The sequence below is a fragment of the Pseudonaja textilis genome, chromosome 1, assembly GCF_049901715.1.
Source record: "Pseudonaja textilis isolate UNSWEBS1 chromosome 1, rPseTex1.2, whole genome shotgun sequence".
Lineage (NCBI taxonomy): Eukaryota > Metazoa > Chordata > Lepidosauria > Squamata > Elapidae > Pseudonaja > Pseudonaja textilis.
In genome coordinates, this window is record NC_141990.1 from 33,547,176 (window position 1) to 33,569,339 (window position 22,164).

The window sequence follows — 22,164 nt, forward strand, 5'->3', positions numbered from 1 at the left end:
GAAAGCTAGATAATGATGCTAGTATTTATTTCATCTATATTTGGGGGGAGGGGGAGAGTTAAGTACAGAGGTTTTTTTCAGTTGCAGAACTCATTCCAAAAGGTATAAGAATGTTTATTTTATTCTTGAAGCAGAGAGGGGAGGAGCTGGCGTCGCGTCGGTATGGTCTGCAATCGAGCTCCAAGATTGCAGCCGATATCTTCACCCCTGGCCAGTCCAAACAGACCTAAACTGCCCCGCAGAGATCGTGATCATGAAGGGCACATCCTGTGGATCCCAGGGACACTGCAAAGTCCTTGGTTGATTCAGGAGAAGTCCCTTTTGCCAGCAGCGGAGAGGCAGCCCCAAAGCTGCTGAAGTTGGGACAGCTCCGGAAAGGAAGAGGTTGAAAGAGTAAGTGTGTCGGCTGGGTGAGAATCCTTTTTTTTACTAATATTTTGAGACTTGAAAGGACACTCTAAGTATAAGAAGAAATCTGTGAGATTTTTGACAAAATTGAATAAGCGGTGATGGGGAAATATTCAATGAAAAGGGTGAACTTAAATCGATGCAAAATCTAGAGGAACAAGGTATAAAGATGAATTGGTTTTCATATGCGCAAATACATTCAAGGTATGATGAAGATTCTAAAACAGAGGGATTCTATGATAAACTGATTGATCTAGATAAGATTTTGACAGGTACTGATGAAAAGGTGATTAAAAAATTATATGGTTATTTACTAGGAATTAAACTAGAGGAAGAACAAGTTAAAGAAACTATGATTGCTTGGGGGAAGAATTTTGGATATGGGATTGATTTAGAGAAATGGCAAAAATTGTGGTCGCAAAATTATAAAATGACAATGTCAACAGCTTATAAAGAAAATTTGTACAAGATGTTTTACAGGTGGCACTTTCCCCCAACAAGAATAGAAAGAATGTTCAAGAATAAATCTGAAAAATGCTGGAAATGTCATCAGATACCTGGCTCATATTACCATATTTGGTGGACTTGTGAGGACGCTAGAAAATACTGGGCTAAAATACACATGTGGTTGGAAAAAATGACAAAGAAACACATAGATTTGAAACCAGAGTTTTTTTTATTGGGAATCTTACCCGATACATACAGTAAAGACTTGAAATATCTGATTGTAAATGTATTAACAGCGGCTAGGATTGTATTTGCTAAAAATTGGAAAAATGAGAAAATACCATTGCAGGAAGAAATTATTAAGAAAATATTGGAATGTGCTGAGATGAGTAGATTGACATTTGAAATCAGAGAGCAAGAGGATAAACAATTCTATAAAATTTGGGACCTTTTCTATCAATGGTTGGATGATAAAATACAATAATAGAATATTTAGAATGTTAGATAACAAGGAATATATAAAAAGATATTTTTTCTTTTTCCTTTTTGTTATTTGATATCATATCTATAAAATGTTTTAGGATAGATTTGGTATGACTATATGATTTGTTATAGAATAAACTACTTAAATTATAGTTATCTCAAAAAGTATGAATGAATAAAATTATAGTCAAATGATTCTCTAATAGTGATACTAGGATATATAAGTTTTTATTGATAATATGAGTTATTATGTAATGTAACTGTAATTGAGACTACGAAATGAATGCACAAAACTGATAGACCAACCGACACACAGCTTGTATATATGTATGGAATTGAGCTGATGTTTTTATGTTCTGTTTGTTTTGTTTGTTTTTAAAAAACCAATAAAATTGTTTTTTTTAAAAAAAGAATGTTTATTTTATTCTTAAATGAAAGAAAAAATGCAGGTAGCATTTGCTTCGCTCACCTTTATTCTCAGAGTCCTTCAAGTTGATGGAAAAGGGTATCAAGAATTCAGTCAACGTAGCAGGATACATTTCATTTCTTTTTGTCCTATCTTTTGCTGATGCTTGTGATCTTAAGCAATGCCAAGGATCTCTTTCTGCTTAATGCACATTTATAAATGCTGTTGAAAGAGCCTTTCATTCATGTATCAAGGGCTGCTACAGTGACAGCAGAAGTGATGCATCAACCCTGCTGAACAATGGGATGTGGCAAATCACCTGCAAGTGCCAACCTGCATTCAGCAGATCAAGATGGCGCCTTTTTCCTGCAAAAGTCTCCATCCTACACTTTTGCCTTAAGTGCAAAAAGATGAGGCAAGACATGTCAAAGTATAGAAACACTTTATTTTAAATATACCATTAATTTTATGTTTTCTTATTTTAAAATAATAAAGATAAAATGCTGAAAAAGCACCAGTCCCCCAAATCTCCAATGCCTTTAGATTTCGTATTTTATCCCCAAAGCCTTTAGATTCCACATTGGTTTCAAGGCTATTTTTAAGTTGATAGTGAGTAATAGGGGTAGGTGGACATTCCACAAGGGCAGCCATTTTTTAAAAAATTCTAAATGATGCTTCTATCACCTTGAATACTTGTGGGGGGGGAGGCCCATAATCACTAATGCAAATGAATTCCTGTTATTTTATTTAACAGCTGTGTATAGGTAGCCCTCAACTTAAAACAGTTCATTTAGTGACCGTACAAAGTTGCATTGGCACTGAAAAAAAGTGACTTATGACCATTTTTCATACTTACGATCACTGCAGCATCCCCATGGTCACATGATCAGAATTCAGACATATGGCAACGGACTCATATTTATGACAACTGCAGAGTCCTGGAGTCAAGTGATCACCTTTTGCGGCCACCTGAGAAGCAAAGTCAGTGGGGAAGCCGCAGTCACTTAACACCCATGTTATTAACTTAACACTTGCAGTGATTCACTTAACAACTGGAGCAAGAAAAGTCATAAAATGAGGCAAAACTCAGTTAACAATATTTCATTTAGCAACAGAAATTTTGGGCTTAATTGTGGCCATAAGGTGAGGACTACCTATATTTTATTTAAAGGGAATGAGACTCTGACAATTAGCCATTCAGAAGTAAAATAGGATTCCAAATATCCTATGACATAACAAAAATCATTTTAAAACTACTCAGAAAAATGAAAGAAAAATTGAATTCAACCAAAACACTCACACTAATAAAATCAATTCTAGTCAGAACTATGTATTATCCCTCTATGATTTTTCTATTCTAGACACTGCAATGCCATTAGCCTATCTAGCTGTTCTTCACACACTGTTAAGTATACTTGACAGTCATATGACCAATGCAATCTTAAAGGAGTTTTATGAATATCCCTTTTGATTCAAAGAGTGACTAGGCAGCCTTTCAATTGGTCGTTAATATAAAATGACACCTCAAAGTCATTTTTTAATTAAAAATGGAAAAACAACCAGATGGGTAAACATACTGATCCATTAGGCTTAGGCTACCTTTAGCCCCAGCATTAATGTTGCATGTTGGCTCCTAAATGGTTGCAATCTCAGTAAGAACTCTGCATTTATTAAGCATTAATTCAGTCTGATGAGTTGGGTAATTCAGACAAGAGGGAAGAGGTGATCCACCAGCCAAATGTAGAAGCATTTTTAATTGTCATTAAATGTGTTTACAAGTCTCTGAGGCATAACAAAGCTTTGACAGCAATCATTAGAAAAAGTATGTTCAGTGAGATGGTAACAATAGCAGAAGGAGGTCTCAAAAATAAAGCAAATATACTAATCAAATGCATGAACCAGAGGTACTTTAGTCACATTTCAACTCCCTTTTTTTGTGTTTTATCAATAACACGGGAGAGGTTCTCAGTCTTACGGATCCACTTTTAGTTTGATATTTGAATACATAAAGGACCGGGGGTGTCAAACATGCGGCCTGCAGGCCAATGAGTAACATGCTGGCCACGCCCACCCCATTTTAGCAAAGGGAAAAAAAGGAGCAATACATCACATGATGACAATATAACAACATGAGTTTGACACCCCTGACCTAGACCTTCCAAGTACATCATCCATTCCTAATATGAATTAAAATAGTTCCAAACTGACCAGGAGGATTTTTGTTGAGAATTTAGAGAATTTAGAAATTATTCATACTGTCTAATCAAGGAGTGGTGCTTTTCTCAGTTCTTGATCCAATAATAAATTACAGCTGTTTATGTTCAGTTTTCTCTTTTTTCCCTCTCTATATTTATCAATATCAAAGGTCACTGCTTTTACTTATGTTTCCATTTAGAATGGGATAGCATTTCAAGGGAGGATAAAAGCTACTTGAAAGAAGAGAACATATGTGGCTCAGAAGTGAACTGTAGAGTCCTTGGTGCTCTCTGAGCTTGGTTGTTTGTTTGCAATCTTAACTGATTAAGTAACATCTTTAGTGCTACTTACTGAGTGTGGGATTTGCTCCCTGATGATATCTAGTAACTTGCCAGTGTTGGTGTGGGGGTGTGGCTTTCTCCTTGGTGGTTTTCTGCTTGATTTTTTAATCTAGTGTTAATTCATGCTTATCTGGTGTAAACTGCTGGATGGGCAGTTTTCTGGTCTCTGTTTTTTTCTTAGCTTTTTATATAGTCCCTTTTGAATGGTTTAAATGTAGTTTATCCCTGTGTATCTTTGAGGACCGAGTTGCCTGAATACCAAGCTCCAAGAATTCCCTACATTTTTCTATTTAACTTGGTCTAGCATGCTCACAGTTTTCCAGCTTGAAACTATGATTGAGTGTCCATGTTTTATGAGATTAAGGAGTTTTCTGACTGCTAGTTGGTGTTCATGGATGTGCCCTGCTAGTCTTCTGCCTGTTTATCCTACACTGTATGTTGTAGATTACTTCTGAAAGAGATTCAGGTAATTACATTGTTACCACTACTATGACACTGCTGGTGATTTAATTGATGGTGCAGGACTTCCATGTTGATTTAATCAACATTCAAAATGTTTGCTTAGCAACTGAGTGGCTCATTAATTTGAGTAGTAATGAGTTGATCTGAGTTGATATATTGCATTTCCCCTCAATCTGTTTTGCCACTGAATCTCTCATTGCCCTTCAGTGTCCAAGGCAGTGCTGTCTCCTGCTGCTTTCCCATCTATATCATCAAGTCATGATTTATATTTCCTTTTTGGTGGTTAACCTGTCTTATGTTTGAGTTTACCAAGCCATTAATTTTCTTAGGCCACCCTTTTCACATCATTGCATTAGCCACAAAGCATTGGAGAGATATATATAATAAGAAAGTGTATTTTAGGGCACCTTTTAAGATCATGAAGTAGGGCTGGTGGTGACATTTATTTCTTTTGCATTTTAATACAGGCAAGCCTAACATTCTTAAACAATGTAAACAGGATTCTGATTATTAGTTTTCAATTTTTGTACTTTTCCAAATGTGTACTGTAGTTCTTTGATACATGTATACCAAGGAAAATTCTGGAGGGAAAAAAGGAATATTACAAGAAAATATTTTCTGTATGAGGACAAATTCCACACAAGATGTATAGACTCCAAAAATGCAAACTGGTGTAGGAATGGGAGAGAGTCAATTTGCAAGTATCGTAGAGAATAAAAAAGATGATTTGTTTCTCCCTAAATGTGAAGGACATGCCAAATCTGCTAAGCCCCAATTAACAAATTACAGTAACTCAAGAACTAAGCACATCTTTTTTTCAGAAAGTGTATTAAAACAGCATGGTACTGTTTAGGGAACTTAAGTGCCCTGATGTGTGGACTTCAATAGTGTTGCACCAAGTTCTAGTCTCTTGGTCAGACAATTTAGTATTCCCCAAATAATCAATTATTCCTTTCCAACATGGCCAGTATTTCCTAAAACTTACGGGAATAACAAAACAGTTTCCAAGCTGAAATATCCTTCTTGGTTTTGGGGGGTGGGGTTGTTGGGGAAAACTAAATGTAACTCTGGAGTTAGAGCAGAATATGAGTTTGTTCTGACTACCTTAACACTCAAATGATTAGACAAAGATGAATTCTAGAAGAAAAGCAAATGTCAAATGCTTCTACATAATGTTAGACTAACAAAGCTAAAATGAACAAAGTCTTTAGGAAAACAAACTCATTGTTGGAACAGAAGGTAGACCAGGGAAAAGAGATTTTCTGAGATTTTGTTCTTCCTTCCCTAGACTTATTCTGATACCAACACATTGTTTCCTTGAGCTGTTCCTTCCCTTATTGCAGCTCAGGTAGAATGGATCAAAAGTAGTTAGAAGGTATTAGGCTTGGAATATGGGAAAGGATATTTAAGAGTAAGTTATGTTACTTGAGTAGTAGAAGAAAACTGCAAAAGCTATATAAAGAGAAAGAAATTACAATCCAATGATTTCTAGTAAGAGAAAAAAAAAGACCTGTTGAGTTTGTATCTTATTAGGTAATATTACTTCCTCCCTCAAACATTAGCTAAGCAGAAAAAAACATGGCCATGCTTACTTGAGTGACACTGTTATATCACCACCTCTTTATGTGGTTCTTGTTATCGAAAACAATAGAAGCAAAATATGTGATATTTGGATTTCAAAATATTGCCTTCTCTGAACTAAATGACCCAGTAACTGGATAGCTTCAAATGTCTATTTGACTTGTTTACTTCTGTGTGAATTTACTCACAGGAAGGCTATAGTGTAAATCAGGTTTTCCTAATCTGGTGTTCCTCAGAGCCAGGCAACACGGCCAATAGCTGTATATTTTGAGAGTTGTAATCCCAAAATATCTGGAAGACACAATTTGTGGAAGGATTGTATGAATATTTTATTATATGAGCCAATGGAATTTAAAATGGAAAACAGTACCATCATTTCAAGGCTGTATCCAGATTTATTGTTTAAGCAAACATAAGATAGGAATAAATGGAAAGTTTCCCAGCATTTGCTTTCAGTGAGTGTTTTGTTGCTCAAGGTTAATGGTTCAGCAGGCAGCCTTGGAATGGATGCTTGACTATCAAAATGGTGATATGTCCTGGGAGGAGGGAAAAACAGATAACCGTGTGAAGAGCAGCAATCTTGACAAATGCAGATGAAAAAGTGACAGCTTTTATTCATACAAAGAGACAAATCTTTTTAAAAGCTAATAAATACATGACAAGATAGCTCTCTTGGCACTGATGAATGGTGACAAGTCCGTCTGGCTACAAGAGAGCACAATCCAACATATAGAATTAGTGCCATTATGTTCGTTGTGCATGACATTGACTGTGGAAAATAAAGAGGAAGATGGAATTAAAGGTGACCCTGAATGCTATTTAATCAAAGGCTGTGACATCCCACAGTTATGTTTTCAAAAGATTTCCTAAAGAGTGAGAAAAAATAGTTAAACAGAGCACAGACATCTCCATCTCCATCAAGGAACTGAATGACTACAGACCAGTTGCTCTAACATCTGTAGTTATGAAAATCTTTGAAAGGTTTGTGCTGTCCCACTTGAAAACCATCATGGATCTGCTGTTAGATCCCATGCAGTTTGCATTCCGAGCAAATAGATTGACAAATGAAGCTGTTAACATGGCTCTGCATTACATGCTACAACACCTTGAATCTCCAAATACCCATGCAAGGGTCCTCTTTGTAGACTTCAGTTCAGCATTCAATATCATCATTCCAGACACTCTTCTAAGTAAATTAAACCAACTAGTGGTACCTGAACACACTTGTAAGTGGATCATAAGCTTCTAACAGACAGGAAGCAGCAGGTGAAGCTAGGTGGAATCACATCTGATACCTGTACAATCAGCACAACCCCCCCCCCCCAAGCTGTGTGCTATCTCCATTCTCTTCTCCCTAAAATACCAATGACTGCATCTCAAATAATCCATCTGTTAAAATTGCTGATGACACAACAGTGATTGGTCTCATTCGAGACAATGATGAATCTGCATACAGACAGGAGGTTATACAACTTGCCTTGTGGTATAACCAGAACAATCTGGAACTGAACACACCCAAAACCATAGAAATGGTGGTAGACTTAAGAAGAAACCCTCCCATACTACCACCTCTTACAATACTAGACAACACGGTATCAAGAGTAGAGACCTTCAAATTTCTAGGTTCTATCATATCACAAAATCTAAAGTGGACATCTAAAATCAAAAACATCATCCAAAAAGCACAACAAAGAATGTTCTTTCTGCGCCAACTCAGAAAGCTCAAACTGCCTGAGGAGCTGCTGATACAGTTCTACAGAGGAATTACTGAGTCTATCATCTGCACCTCTATAACTGTCTGGTTTGGTTCTGTAACCCAACAGGACAGACACAGACTTCAGAGATAATTAGGACTGCAGAAAAAACAATTACTACCCACCTGCCTTCAATTGAGGACATGTATACTACACGAGACAAAAAGAGGGCTGTGAAAATATTTACAGACTCCTCACATCCCGGACATAAACTGTTTCAACCCCTTCCCTCAAAACAACGCTATAGAGCACTGCACACCAGAACAACTAGACACAAGAACAGTTTTTTCCTGAAAGCCATCACTCTGCTAAACAAATAATTCCCTCAACACTGTTCAACTATTTACAAAGTGTACACTACTATTACTGTTAATCTTCTCATCACTCCTTATCACCTATCCCCTCCCGATCGTGATTGTAGGACTGTAACTTTGTTGCTTGTATCCTTACAATTTATATTGACTGTTTCCTAGTATGATTTGATTATTGATTGTACCCTATGACTATCATTAAGTGTTGTACGTAATGATTCTTGATTCTTAACGAATGTACCTTTTCTTTATGTATACTGAGAGTATTTACACCAAGACAAATTCCTTGTGTGTCCAATCACACTTGGCCAATAAAGTATTCTACATTCTACATACGTAAAGTATGGATAGAATTGCAGAAATAAGAAGAAAATACTCTTTAGTAGATACTCTCCAATTGGAGGAAATTGTTGCAATCTTTTTTAATGATGTATGTTGAGGCCTTTATAAATTATATTGATATTTAGTTTGGTCAAATGAAATATGGGCAGCAAAGTGAAAAAGATAGGGGGTGGATGGGAAGAGAGACTATACCACAAGATAAAAAGAGTAGCTCATGTTATTTAATGGACAATAAATGAGAAGTACAATTTGTAAGAGTGATTGTTAAAGCAAATATGGCTTTATTGATTGAACGATTTCATGGAAAGGGAAAGGATGGATAGAAGAAACTGGGCCCTTCCATGGAGGTCTGGAAAGAACTGGTTCTGAATAAGCATCCGTGTTCTAGTAAGTTTCTTTTTCATACATAGTGCAAAATGCTTGCTTCAAAATATAAATTTCTGCTCCAAGAAACCTATGTGCAATTGGGAACACAAAATAGAAGGGGGATTTTGTGTTTGTGTGTGTGTGTGTGTGTGTGTGTGTGTGTGTGAGAGAGAGAGAGAGAGAGAGAGAGAGAGAGTTTGTTTTAATTATAGATTCCTTGTCAGATGATAGCTTGCCCAATCACAAGCCTTTTATATATGTTGGGACTACAAATCCCAGATTTCATAGCCAGCATCACCATCAGTCATTGCTTTGTCTGGAGGACATCTGCTGGAGAAGATTAGAACATACTATGGAAACTCTGGGGTTGAGCTTTGTGAAAAAAGTGGTTTTGAAGAAAGATTGGAAGAAAATTAAAGAAGTATGGATAGCAAAGAAGAAAGGTTGAATTTAAGGGCAAAATTTCTCAGAGGGCTGTGGGTGACTCGGATAATGAAGCCTGAGAAAAGGGTTATTTCATGATTTTTTAATCTATTAGTTTTTATCCTGTTTTCCATCAAATGCTGCTTAAGGTTTCTTATAATAGTAAAATTCACAGTATAAATTCTGAACAAATAAGGCAAACAGAGCAAGGAAATATGATAAAATAAAACTACAACTTATGCTATAAAGGCCTAGATAAGTAAAAATGTTTTGCTAGCAAAAAGTCAAAGAGGGAAACAGACAAAACTTTCATATAGACTACCAGTCCTACCCCCACCAGTTAAGATATTGGAGGAAGAAAAAGCAAAGCATTTTTTGAAGATTTTAAAGGGTTTTAAATTTGTATGTTATGGTATGCAGGAAAAATCTTGGGAGATAGGTGGAAGAAGGCCACAGATTAGACAAATGGCTGTTCGGTCAGCAGAAGAAATGTGGACATGGTAAACACCTCAGGAGGTGCTCTCCCTCATTTCTTGGATAGTAAAGGCAAAGCAAGTGGAGAAATGTATTTTGCTGAAAGATTGATATCAGCCTTGCAAGAAACACAACCAGAAATACTACCTCTAACTTTATTGTAAGATTACCTTTACAGAATTTTGCAAGTCTTGGAGAAGAAGACTGAAAGAATCCAACAAGACTCCTGCTGGATCAAAGCTTTCCAACCAATTATTTCTGGAACTACAGGCAATCCATGAAAGTAGTTAGTTATATGGCTAGTGTTCTAAAAGAAGGGGAGTAGTTCAAGGGAGAGCACTTATTTGATTGCGGAAGATCTCTTGTTTATTCCTGCCATTTTCTGTTAAATAAGGATTAAGTAGTAATTGGTAGGGAATTTGTGACTGTGAGACCTTCAGAAAAGAGATAAAAATGATATTAAAAGAACAAATATTATGCTAAGATTTTTCTTCCAATGCTACAATGTCTGATGCGCTAGCAGCATACACAATGTGGTCACTAGTCACCTCATGCATAATGTCTGACTCTTTAGTGTATTATTATGCAGACTTCTTTAAATCATAGCTTTTTTCTTTATTCCACAAAACCTGAGCAAATGGGGATTTATCTTTCATTTGCCAAATGTTATCAGTAAAAGTGTACAGTTGGTTGTTTATTATTTGTTAACAAAACTTTTCAGTGCACAGCCACAAAGGTCCATAGCTGTAAGTAACAGTAATGTTTATATTTAATTATCTAGGCAGAATTTTATTATGAAGCAGCACAGATGGGCACAACAGGTTGCCTTTGCAATCCTATTAGAGAAAGAAAAAAGTTAGAATCACTTTAAAGAGGAGACAATAAATGAATATCAGCACTTTGGACCAGTTTTTCTGCGGGTGGATGGCAGTTATCAGCTTTCCTAGAGAGCCTTCTCATTTTCTGAATCTCTAATCCCCTTTAAAATTGCAGATTGAAAATGAGTTAAATTAATATTGTATTGCTTCTTTCCCTTTATTATTCCTTCCTTTCTTTTTTTTTTTTTAAGGAAAGCAACTGTCATTTTTTTTTCAGGCTTTTGCAATTGTCCTCTACTTTCTTTCATTCTTATGCCTCAGTAAAAAAAGTGTGACAAACTGTGGAATAGTGAACTTTGATGATAGGCACCAAGCAAAGCAAAAAAGGAAGAGGTGAATTTGGATCAGGACAAGTGGGGTATTGCAGTAGATGGGGCCATTAGATTTCGGATTGGTCTGTGTGTGTGTTTGTGTGTGAAGTTGGAGAATGTTTTGATAAATAGCATTCTGTACTGACAGAAAGGGAAATACCTCTTAGCATTAAGAGCTCCCGTTGTTCCTAAGCAGCAGCAGAAGACAAAACAAAAAGCAAAAAACAAAACCTCTGACTGGAAGATGAAAGTAGTTCTGAAACTAAGGGAATGGGAGTGGTATTCAAGAGATTGAATAGAAAACTGATTATCAAACAACAGCAAAGTGTATCAGCCTTCTAGACAAATTAATGGAGAAATATTTTACATTGTGTCCTGCTCAGTGCTTAAAATCTTTGCTGGAATTATGAAGATAGGAATAAAATCAGCTGAGTTTTTATTCAATCCAAAATCAAATTCAAGAGCTTTCATGACCAGAATATGTGAATAAGAATTAATGACCACATCAAAGGGCAAAGTGGGGTCGCCATTTTGGAACTCACTTCTCAGTATACGCTTAACCTGAGAAATTGCAATTCTTATTTATATTATTGTTAGTACTGGTATAAAACCATCAAGCCAATCTTGTCAAGAGTTCAGCAGGGACAATAGGTATAATGCAGTAGGTAGGATCATGTCAGAAGTCAAATGACAAGATGGACCAAATGCAAGAAGATTCTTGCAGTTAGAAATTCTGTGATAGGGAATTCATAGCCACTCACTCCGATCCCTCTTCATCTTCTGACACTATACCTGCAGACAATAGCATTCTCAAGGACTAGGTAAAGAGGATTAGAGTCAGCTTGGTCCAGGGCAGCAATGATTTCTGGAGCTGCCCTGTTGCTAGGATCTGGAAGTACAGAGTATTGTGAAGAATAACTCTTTCAAAATGAAAGGAACTACACGAAACTATTTATCTGTTTAACTTACTTAATCCTGACTGTAATACTGTAATACTCTGGGAACCTAGACAGGGCATAATATATGAAAAACCACACAGTGTATTACATAACCAAACAGAGAACTCTTTGCTGCCATCTAGTAAACAACTTAGAGTGGAAAGCTCACTTGTAGTTTAAGTCATGCCATTGAAAGTATTGAAAGCATTCAGCATTTATACCTCTGAACTTTCCTTTTTTAGTCTTGAATTCATTTCCCAGTCATTTCCCACTGCTCCCAGTGAAGCCCTTTCTGCTCTATCTAATCTTTACAATATATGCTTCAGGTAATTTGTAGCTCCAGACTAATCTCACCGAGACACCTTGTTCTCAAACTTCAATTGTTGAATCACATTTATCTAGCTCCTGCATCTCAGGTACACATTTGGATTATCCTTAGATGGCAGCCAAGAGATACAACTCCCCTTCTGTTTGCTACCATCTAGTGGTCAAGATGAAAAGGTCAGCTCATGTTTAAAAGGAATTTAAAAAATTGAATTCATGATACAATGAGAAAGAACAAAGGAAAAAAGGGGGGCATTATCCATGCCATTGGAGGATGTTTTTGATATTGGACATGGGTAGAATTTCAGTTAAGGGAATCTCCAAATCACAGGCCTTGGATTGTTTCAAGTTAAAGTTATGGGGTAAACAATATAGCATGGACCCATGTTAGAGATATAATGGGGATCAGCAAGATGTACAGTATAATGGCATACATGATAAATAAGAGTGTGGCCTATGACTTTTTCTACCAATACTTTTTATTAATACTGCTACTCCAGAATAACGAATAATCTGATTTAATCTGATTCTTTAGATTAGATTAACATTAACTTTCTATGAGTAACATGAGAGTTCAGAAAATGGGTTCTTTGGATATGATTAGATTAACAGGCAAGGAAATGGTTGGCCTACTGGGTTGACAAAGTGGTGATAATCAACAGGAACAAAGACTATAAAAGATGAGGTGGTAAGGATGCTACTATTTTTGTTATACTACATAGGCTATCTTAATCATCATTGCAAGAACTTGTAAATTAAACTTACCTGTTATAATATTATTTATCTTACTACTCCAAATGACAAGAAACTATTCATATTCTCAGGTATGGGAAAGATGACAGATTACTAATGGTGTTATAAATAATTCATATCTTGGGGGAAACTGAGACTTCTAACAGATAGGCTAAAATGACATTTCCTGTTAGTTACTAGAGGGCAATGTTCTCTGCTTAGAACTCATCTTCTTATCCAATGTAAGCACGTCTGTATGGCCACATGTTCTTTGAAATGGTGATTATCTTGCATCCCCTGATATATAAACTAATCTTACTGGGCATGCAAGTAGGACTCCTGTTCCTCCTTCTTTAATCAAGTATGAAGGCTTAATATTTTTCCAGCTTTCTTTGCCAGAGTAGAAAGTTCAAGTGCATCCTTGGGAAAGGTGTCAAAATCTGCAAGCTGGCAGATGCAGCACATTTTGCTCCTTAGACAAGTCACATATTTTAGGAGGACTCCGTTTACCTGACAAAGGTCCAGTGAACACAATGGGACTTATCTCTTAATGGTCACATATACAACCAAATACGTTTTCTATGATATAGATACAGATAATCAGAGTTGGAAGGGACCTTGTAGGTCATCTAATCCAACCCCCCACCCAAGCAGGAGACCCTACACCATTTCTGACAAATGGCAGTCCAATCTCTTCTTGAAGGTCTCAAATGATGGCGCTCCCACAACTTCTGAGGGCAAGCTGTTCCATTGGTTGATTGTTCTCACTGTCAGAAAGTTTCTCCTTATTTCCAGGTTAAATCTCTCCTTGTTCAGTTTCTGTTAAGTTCGGGTAATGAGAGGCTGAACCAGGGCATGGATGCAACAAATACTTTATTAGAATAATAAAGGACTGAATGTGCTTGCCAAGCCTGGAACTGGCTCGCAGCGATCAGCAACTGGTTGGACCCCGCAGCCTGCTTTTATAGCTGGCTGCTGGGGAGAACCAACCAATGAGAGAGAGGGCAACCGCCCCCGCAGCACGAACGGACCTGGGTGGGAACTTCTTTAAGTTCCAGGGACATAACACCCCTTCCCCCCAGATGCGAACACGCATAGTCTTTAAGGTACGCGGGAGGCTTGTGCTGGCGCCCAGAACGGCGCAACTCTGGGGAATTGTCTGGTAGATCAGAGTCTGCAACTGAAGGTTGGACCGGTGGGGTGTCACGAACGCATTCCTCGGTCAGTGCCGGATCGGGGCTTGTAGGGCTGATCGTTGAGGAAGCGTTTCCGTTGGCTGGTTCGGACTGGTCAGCCATCAGGTGGTCATGGGTCGTGTTCGGGGTCCCCGACTCGGCTGCAGGTGTGAGCTGGTCCCTGGAATTGGTGCTGATGTGGGGTTGATGCTGTAGCCCTGCACCGGTCTGCAACCATGAGTCACTGCTAACGTGAGTGTCTTGGCGCTTCCGCAGCTGATCCAGGTGCCTTCTCCAGATCCGGCCATCCTCCAGTCTGACTCTATACGACCTGGGTCCGGTGATGGCCACGACCTCGCCCGGGATCCACAGAGGGTCTCCAGCGAAGTTCCTCGCGAACACGGGTTCCTGTAAGACAAAATGCCTAACCCCCGATGTGGAAGCGAGGGGAGAGTCAGGGCAGTAATGTGGGTGCAGCCTGTCCAATACAGTCCGCAGGCGTCTACCCATCAGGAGTTCAGCCGGGGACTTATTAGTGACTGTGCACGGGGTTGAGTGCTGGCTCAGCAAGAAACGGGAGAGTTTGTGGTACCAGTCATCCTTGCTGAACCTAGCCAGAGCCTCTTTAGTGGTCCTAACGGCTCTTTCTGCCAACCCGTTACTGGCAGGATGAAAGGGAGCCGTGAAGATGTGGCAGATGCCCAGATTGGCAGCGAAGCGACTGAACTCAGCCGATGCGAACTGGGGCCATTGTCGGAAACAATTGAGTCTGGTAGCCTGTGCGTTACGAATAGGCGAGTTAATACCTTGGTGACCGCTTGCATGGTGGTTGTGGACAGTTGTGCCATGTCAATCCATTTAGAGTAAGAGTCCACGACCACCAGGAACATTTTGCCGTGTGTCGGGCCCGCTAGGTCGATGTGAATCCTGGACCAGGGTGCGCTGGCGCTTTCCCACTTGGTGGGGGTGGCAATTGGAGGGGATGGACGGGATTCCTGGCAGGGATGGCAGGAGCTTACCCATCTGCTGATGTCATCGTCGAGGCCGGGCCACCATACGTAGCTGCGTGCTAATGCCTTCATTCTGACGATGCCAGGGTGGCCCTCGTGCAACGCCTCCAAAACTCGGGTACGCAGTGAGGTCGGGATGACCACTCGTGTGCCCCACAGCAAACAGCCCTGCAAACTGGATAACTCCTGTAGGCGGGTCTTAAAAGGCGTGAATTTGGTTTCAACATCACTGCCCGGCCACCCCCTCCTCACCCAGTCCAGTACCTGGGCGATCGTTTTGTCTGCCTTGGATTTGGCGGCAATGTCAAGGGCAGTGATGGGGAGGTCCAGTTGGGTGACCTCAAAGATAGCGTGGACCGGGGCCGGATCCTCAGCTGGAGCAGGCAGGGGGCAGCGGCTGAGGGCGTCTGCGTGAGACAATGTTTTACCTGGACGGTGTATGAGTCTATACGAGTATGCTGCTAGGAAAAGAGTCCACCTCGTCATTCTAGGAGACAGGACTTGAGGGGTCTGTTTGTCACCTGCTAGTAGGCCCAGGAGAGGCTTATGATCCGTGACCAGCTCGAAAAAGTGGCCAAAAAGAAATTCATGGAATTTCTTCACAACTGCGACAGCTGCTAAAGCTTCCTTATTGATTTGGCTATAGTTGCGCTCTGTTGCAGAGAGCGTCCTGGAAAAAAAAGCGATGGGGGCCTCAGAGCCATTGGGGAGCCTGTGGCTTAACACTGCCCCAATTCCAAAAGGGGATGCGTCCGCTGCTAGCACTAATGGAAGGTTGGGGTCAAACTGAATAAGGACCGCCTCCGACGTGAGTAGTGATTTGACTGCGCGGAAAGCTGAGTCTTCCTTGTGACCCCAATGCCAAGCCGATTTTTTTTTAAAATTTTTTTATTGTTTTTTAACATACAAAACACAACGACAAAACATAAAAGTATCAGCTCCCCCATATTTTTGTACACACAGTAAGTCGGTTGGTCCATCAGTTTTGTGCATTCACCTCATAGTCACAATTACAATTACCTTATATAATACTCTTATCAATACAAATTAATAAATCATAGTATCGCTATTAAAAAAAAAAGAAAAAAAATTTGACTAAACTTTTATTCGGTCATGCCTTTGTGAGATAACTATATTTTAAATATTTTATTCTAAAACAAATCTTATAATCATACCAATTCTATCCCAAATAGGAAAAAGAAAGAAACAGAAAAACTATTATATATATATAGTATCAAAAACCAATAAGAGGAAAGGGAAAATAAAGTCATTATTATTCCTTATTATCTAACTTTTATATTTTAATATTTCATCATTCAACCATTGATAGAAAAGATCCCAAACTAAATAAAATTGTCTATCTTCTTGCTCTCTAATTTCAAAAGTCAATCTACTCATCTCAGCACATTCCAAAATTTTCTTTACAACTTCTTCTTGCAATGGAATTCTCTCATTTTTCCAATTTTTTGCAAATACAATCCTAGCAGCAGTCAATACATTTACAATCAAATATTTCAACTCTTTACTATAAGTATCTGGTAGGATTCCCAATAGAAAAAACTCCGGTTTCAAGTCTATATGCTTCTTCGTCATTTTTTCCAGCCACATGTGGATTTTAGTCCAATATTTTCTAGCATCCTCACAAGTCCACCACATGTGATAGTATGAACCAGGTTTCTGATGACACTTCCAACATTTTTCAGATTTGTTCTTGAACATTCTTGCTATCCTTGTCGGGGGAAAATGCCACCTGTAAAACATCTTATACAAGTTTTCTTTATAGGCTGTAGACATTGTCATTTTATAATTTTGCAACCATAATTTCTGCCATTTCTCTAAATCAATCCCATATCCAAAATTCCTCCCCCACGCAATCATAGTTTCTTTAACTTGTTCTTCCTCAAGCTTAATTTGCAATAAGTAACCATACAATTTTTTAATCACCTTTTCATCAGTACCCATCAAAATCTTATCCAAGTCAGTTTGCTTATCATAAAATCCCTCTGCTTTGGAATCCTCATAGTACTTTGAATGTATTTGCAAATATGAAAACCAATTCATCTGTATACCTTGCTCTTCCAATTTTTGCATCGATTTAAGTTCACCCTTTTCATCTAATAATTCCCCATAGTTAACTGTTTGTTCCTTTTTATAGATTATAGGATAAGAGAACGCTTCTATCGTCGATAACCAAACTGGAATTTTCAAATAACACTGTTTTTTTATCTTCTCCCAATTTAACCACAGAGACTCCCGTATATAATGTCTTCTAAAATACCCCTGTGTTTTGGTTCCCAGCCCAACAACAGATCATGACCTTCTAATGTCAACAATCTGGTTTTCCTTAATGTTATCCATTCTTTAACCCACGTCAAGTTTGCAGCTTGGTAGTACAACTCCCAATTAGGCAGACCAAACCCTCCTCTAAATCTAGCATCCTGTAAAAGCTTTAACTTTATTCTTGCTTTCTTGCCTTGCCATATATACTTCAAAACAATTTTATTTAAATCCTCAAAATATTCTTTTCCAAGCCTAATTGGTATTGTTTGAAACAAAAATAAGACTCTGGGTAAAATGTTCATCTTGATTGTTGAAATCCTTCCTATTAATGACAATTGTAAGTTCTCCCATTTTTTCAAATCTTGAGCTATCTGTTGTTTAAGTTTAATATAATTATTCTCCTTCAATGTACTACATCTTGATGTCAAATATATCCCCAGATACTTAACCTTGTTTGTAACTTGGATTTTTAACAGTTCTGCCAGCTCTTCTCTTTGTTTCAGCAACATATTCTTTGACAAAATCTTTGTTTTATCTCTATTTATTTTCAGACCAGCCCACCTCCCCATAGGCCTCTATCTTTTCCAACAGCTTCGAGGCTGTTTCTATAGGATCTTCCAAAATAAAGACTAGGTCATCTGCAAAAGCTTGTAGTTTGAATTCCTCCTTTTTGATTTTCATTCCTTTTATAGTTTTATCTTCTCTAATGTTTCTATTCAACACTTCCAAAGTCAATACAGCCAAGCCGATTTTTTATCCAAAAGTCTGTGCAGGGGTTCCGCCACAGATGCTTTATGGGGCAGGAACGATGCGTAAAAATTCAATAGCCCCAAGAAGGCCTGTAGTTCCGCTTTGGAGGTTGGAGTGGGTGCCTCGTGAATTGCCTTAACCTTGGACTCCAGGGGGTGAATGCCTGAGGCGTCAATTTTATAACCCAGAAAGTCCACCTGTCTAGTGGCAATGGCACATTTTTCTTTTTTTAATTTGAGGCCATGCTGTCTGAACCTCTCTAACACTGCTCGAACTCTCTGGAAGAGTTGGGGTCTGTCCCTGGCTGAGACTAAGATGTCGTCGAAGTAGGGTACTACACCAGGGAGGCCCTGCAAAATCCGCTCCATGAGGGATTGAAAAATGCCTGGGGCAACACTTACGCCAAATTGGAGACGCTTGCACCGGAAAGCACCCCTGTGGGTGACGATGGTCTGGAGTTCCGCTGTTTGGTTGTCAACAGGGAACTGTTGATACGCTTGAGACATGTCCAATTTGGCAAAAATGCTGCCAGGTTCAAAAGTGTGTAATAAATGCTGAATGACGGGCACTGGGTAAGCGCTAACTTGTAAAAACTTATTAATTGTGGTTTTGTAGTCCGAGCAAATTCTCAGGCTACCGTCTTTTTTGAGGGGTGTGACAATGGGCGTCTCCCATTTGGCGAAATCTGTTGGCTCAATGACCTCTTGTTTTAATAATTTATCCAGTTCCGCATCTAATTTAGGCCGAATAGCGAATGGGACTCTACGGGGTTTTAGCCTGATTGGGACTGCTTGGGGGTCGACTGAGAATGAGATAGGGGTACCGTTATAACACCCCAGTTCATTGCTGAATACGTCTGAGTAGTCAGCGAATAAGGAGTCAGTGTCTGAGGTTGAGACAGCATGGACTCCTGTTAACCCTAGGCCGAGATGGGGGAACCAATCAAGCCCCAAGAGTGTGGGGAGGTTGCCGTTAACTACCACTAGAGGTAGGTGGCCTTTGAAAGTTTTAAAATTGACAAGAAACTTGCCTCTGCCGATTACAGGAATGTCCTTCCCCTGGTAGTCCTTCAGGCTAAACTGGCACTTCTGGAGCCGGTTTCTGGATAGGTTGGGCTGTAGTCTCTTGATGGTGTTCCAAGAGATAATTGAGAGCGCTGACCCCGTGTCAACCTCCATGCGACAAGGTCTACCTTCTAACAAAACGGAGAGAGAGATTTTACTAATGGCATGGCAAGCGTGCTTAGCATGGTGGCGAGTGCGACAGTTCAATACTTGCCTTTGGGGTCCAGAATGTGAAAAGGAGGGGTGCCTTTGTGCCGAGTTGTGAGCGGCCTGGCAGACTCTAGCGATGTGCCCCTTTTTGTGGCAAATGTTGCAAGTGGCTCCCTTGAATTTGCAGGTGGTCCTCAGGTGAGATCCACCACAGGATAGGCACAGGGTGATGTGCTTGGGTGGACTGACGCTTTCTTGCTTGGCTCCTACCTGCGGTTGTCTGGCGTGGGCGAGGCGGTGGATGTCGGCTGCATCACTGGGGTCCTCTTCGATGACCACCTCTTCCGAGTGGACTGAAACTGCACTTTGCTTGGAAGCAGGACCTTGGATTTCGGTGGCTGAGTGTGCTGCCAGCTCTGCTGCCAGGGCTTCCTCGACGGCTTGCGCGAGGTTGAGGTCCTTCTTAGCGAGTAGGCGCCTTTGGAGGTGAAGGTCCTTGACTCCACAGACTAGCTGGTCGAGGAGCATGTCCTCCAGGTAGGTTCCAAACCCACAATGGAGAGCTGCAGTCCTGAGGGCAGCCATGTACTGGTTGATGGTCTCTTTGTCTGATTGCTTCCTCATTCAGAAAGTGAACCGCCTGGCAATCTGTGAGGGTCTAGGAGAATAGTGGTTAGTAAGAATTTCTAACAGTTCTGTCCAGGGAACGTTTTTTAACTCACGTGGAGCCACGAGTGCTGTGGCAGTATCAAAGACGATGGCTCCACAGTAGATCAGGAAATATGATTTTTTCCGGTGCTCCCCTGCATCAGCCAACCCAATTGCGTCGATGTAATGGTTAAAGCGATTCTTGTATGACTCCCACTTCTCCTCATCCGGCTTGAACGCTGGGAAAACTGGGTTGGAGTTCATGATGAAGAAAAAATCAGGTTGGATAATCTGTTGAGAAAATCTCTCTGGGGCAGCAGCAGGAAGGTTTTTTGTGCCTGTGGCAGGCAAGTGATTTCAGCTCTGGAGAGGCTTTTCACAACTCTCTCTCTCTCTCTGGGTTAACACGAGGTTAGGCTGCAACGGTCGTTGGCAGCGTTTTGAAATTCGCGCCTGCGTGGGCGTCAGTGACTTTGTAATACAGCACCGCACTGTACTTCTAGGGCAGAAATTCAAATGACAGCCGTTTGAATTTCGCGCTAAAAGAAATGAGCGGCTGCGGCTCGCAGCGCTTCACTTTCCCTGTAGCTAGGCTAACTAGCGGCTACAGACGCTTCTCACTCTCGCTGCTTGCTGACCGCTTTCTCTGGCTGCGGATCAGCGTTCGCTCTCGTTGCCTGCTGACCGCTCTCTCTGGCTGCGGATCAGCGTTTGCTCTTATCGCCTGCTGATCGTTCTCTCTGGCTACGGATCAGCGGCTAGTGATTCAGCGGTTGCATTGTACCTCTGGTAGCCATCCCATCCTCGTCGCCAGTGTTAAGTTCGGGTAATGAGAGGCTGAACCAGGGCATGGATGCAACAAATACTTTATTAGAATAATAAAGGACTGAACGTGCTTGCCAAGCCTGGAACTGGCTCGCAGCGATCAGCAACTGGTTGGACCCCGCAGCCTGCTTTTATAGCTGGCTGCTGGGGAGAACCAACCAATGAGAGAGAGGGCAACCGCCCCCACAGCACGAACGGACCTGGGTGGGAACTTCTTTAAGTTCCAGGGACATAACAGTTTCCATCCATTATTCCTTGTCTGGCCTACAGGAGCTTTAGAAAATAGCTTGGCCCCTTCCTCCCTGTGGCAGCCCCTCAAATATTGGAAGACTGCTATCATGTCTCCCCTGGCCCTTCTCTTTACTAGACTAGGCAAGCCCAGTTCCTGCAACCGTTTGTTGTATGTTTTAGCCTCCAGTCCCCTAATCATCCTGGTTGCTCTTCTCTGTACTTTTTCTAGAGTCTCAACATCTTTTTAATAACGTGGTGACCAAAACTGGATGCAGTACTCTAGGTGTGGTCTTACTAAGGCTTTATAGAGTGGTATTAGTACTTCCCTTGATCTTGACTATATCCCTCTGTTAATGCAACTTAGGATTGCATTAGCTTTTTTGGTGGCTGCTGCACACTGCTGGCTCATATTTAGCTGGTTGTCCACTAAGACTCCAAGATCCCTCTCATAGTTACTGCTATTGAGCCTGGTTTCACTCAGTCTATATGTGTACTTTTGGTTTTTCTTGCCTAAGTGTAGGACTTTGCTTTTCTCATATGGGTCATGTATTGTAGATTTCAGTATCTTCCACAACGTATTTTCAAAGGATAGTTTTTGGAATTGAAATAAGTTTTATTTGGGGAGAGAGTGAAGAATTAGTTTAGTTTCCTAAAAATGAAGAAATCATGATGATGCTTCAACATTTTTCTGGGACAACCTGCAGTTACCATTATTATTTATTTATTTATTTATTTATTTATTTATTTATTTATTATCCAACTTCGCCTGTGCAATATATTTTTACATTCTTCTAGTGAGCTCCTCTCTGTCAAATATTCAAAGGCACTTGGATTAAAAACAAATTTATTCCCCA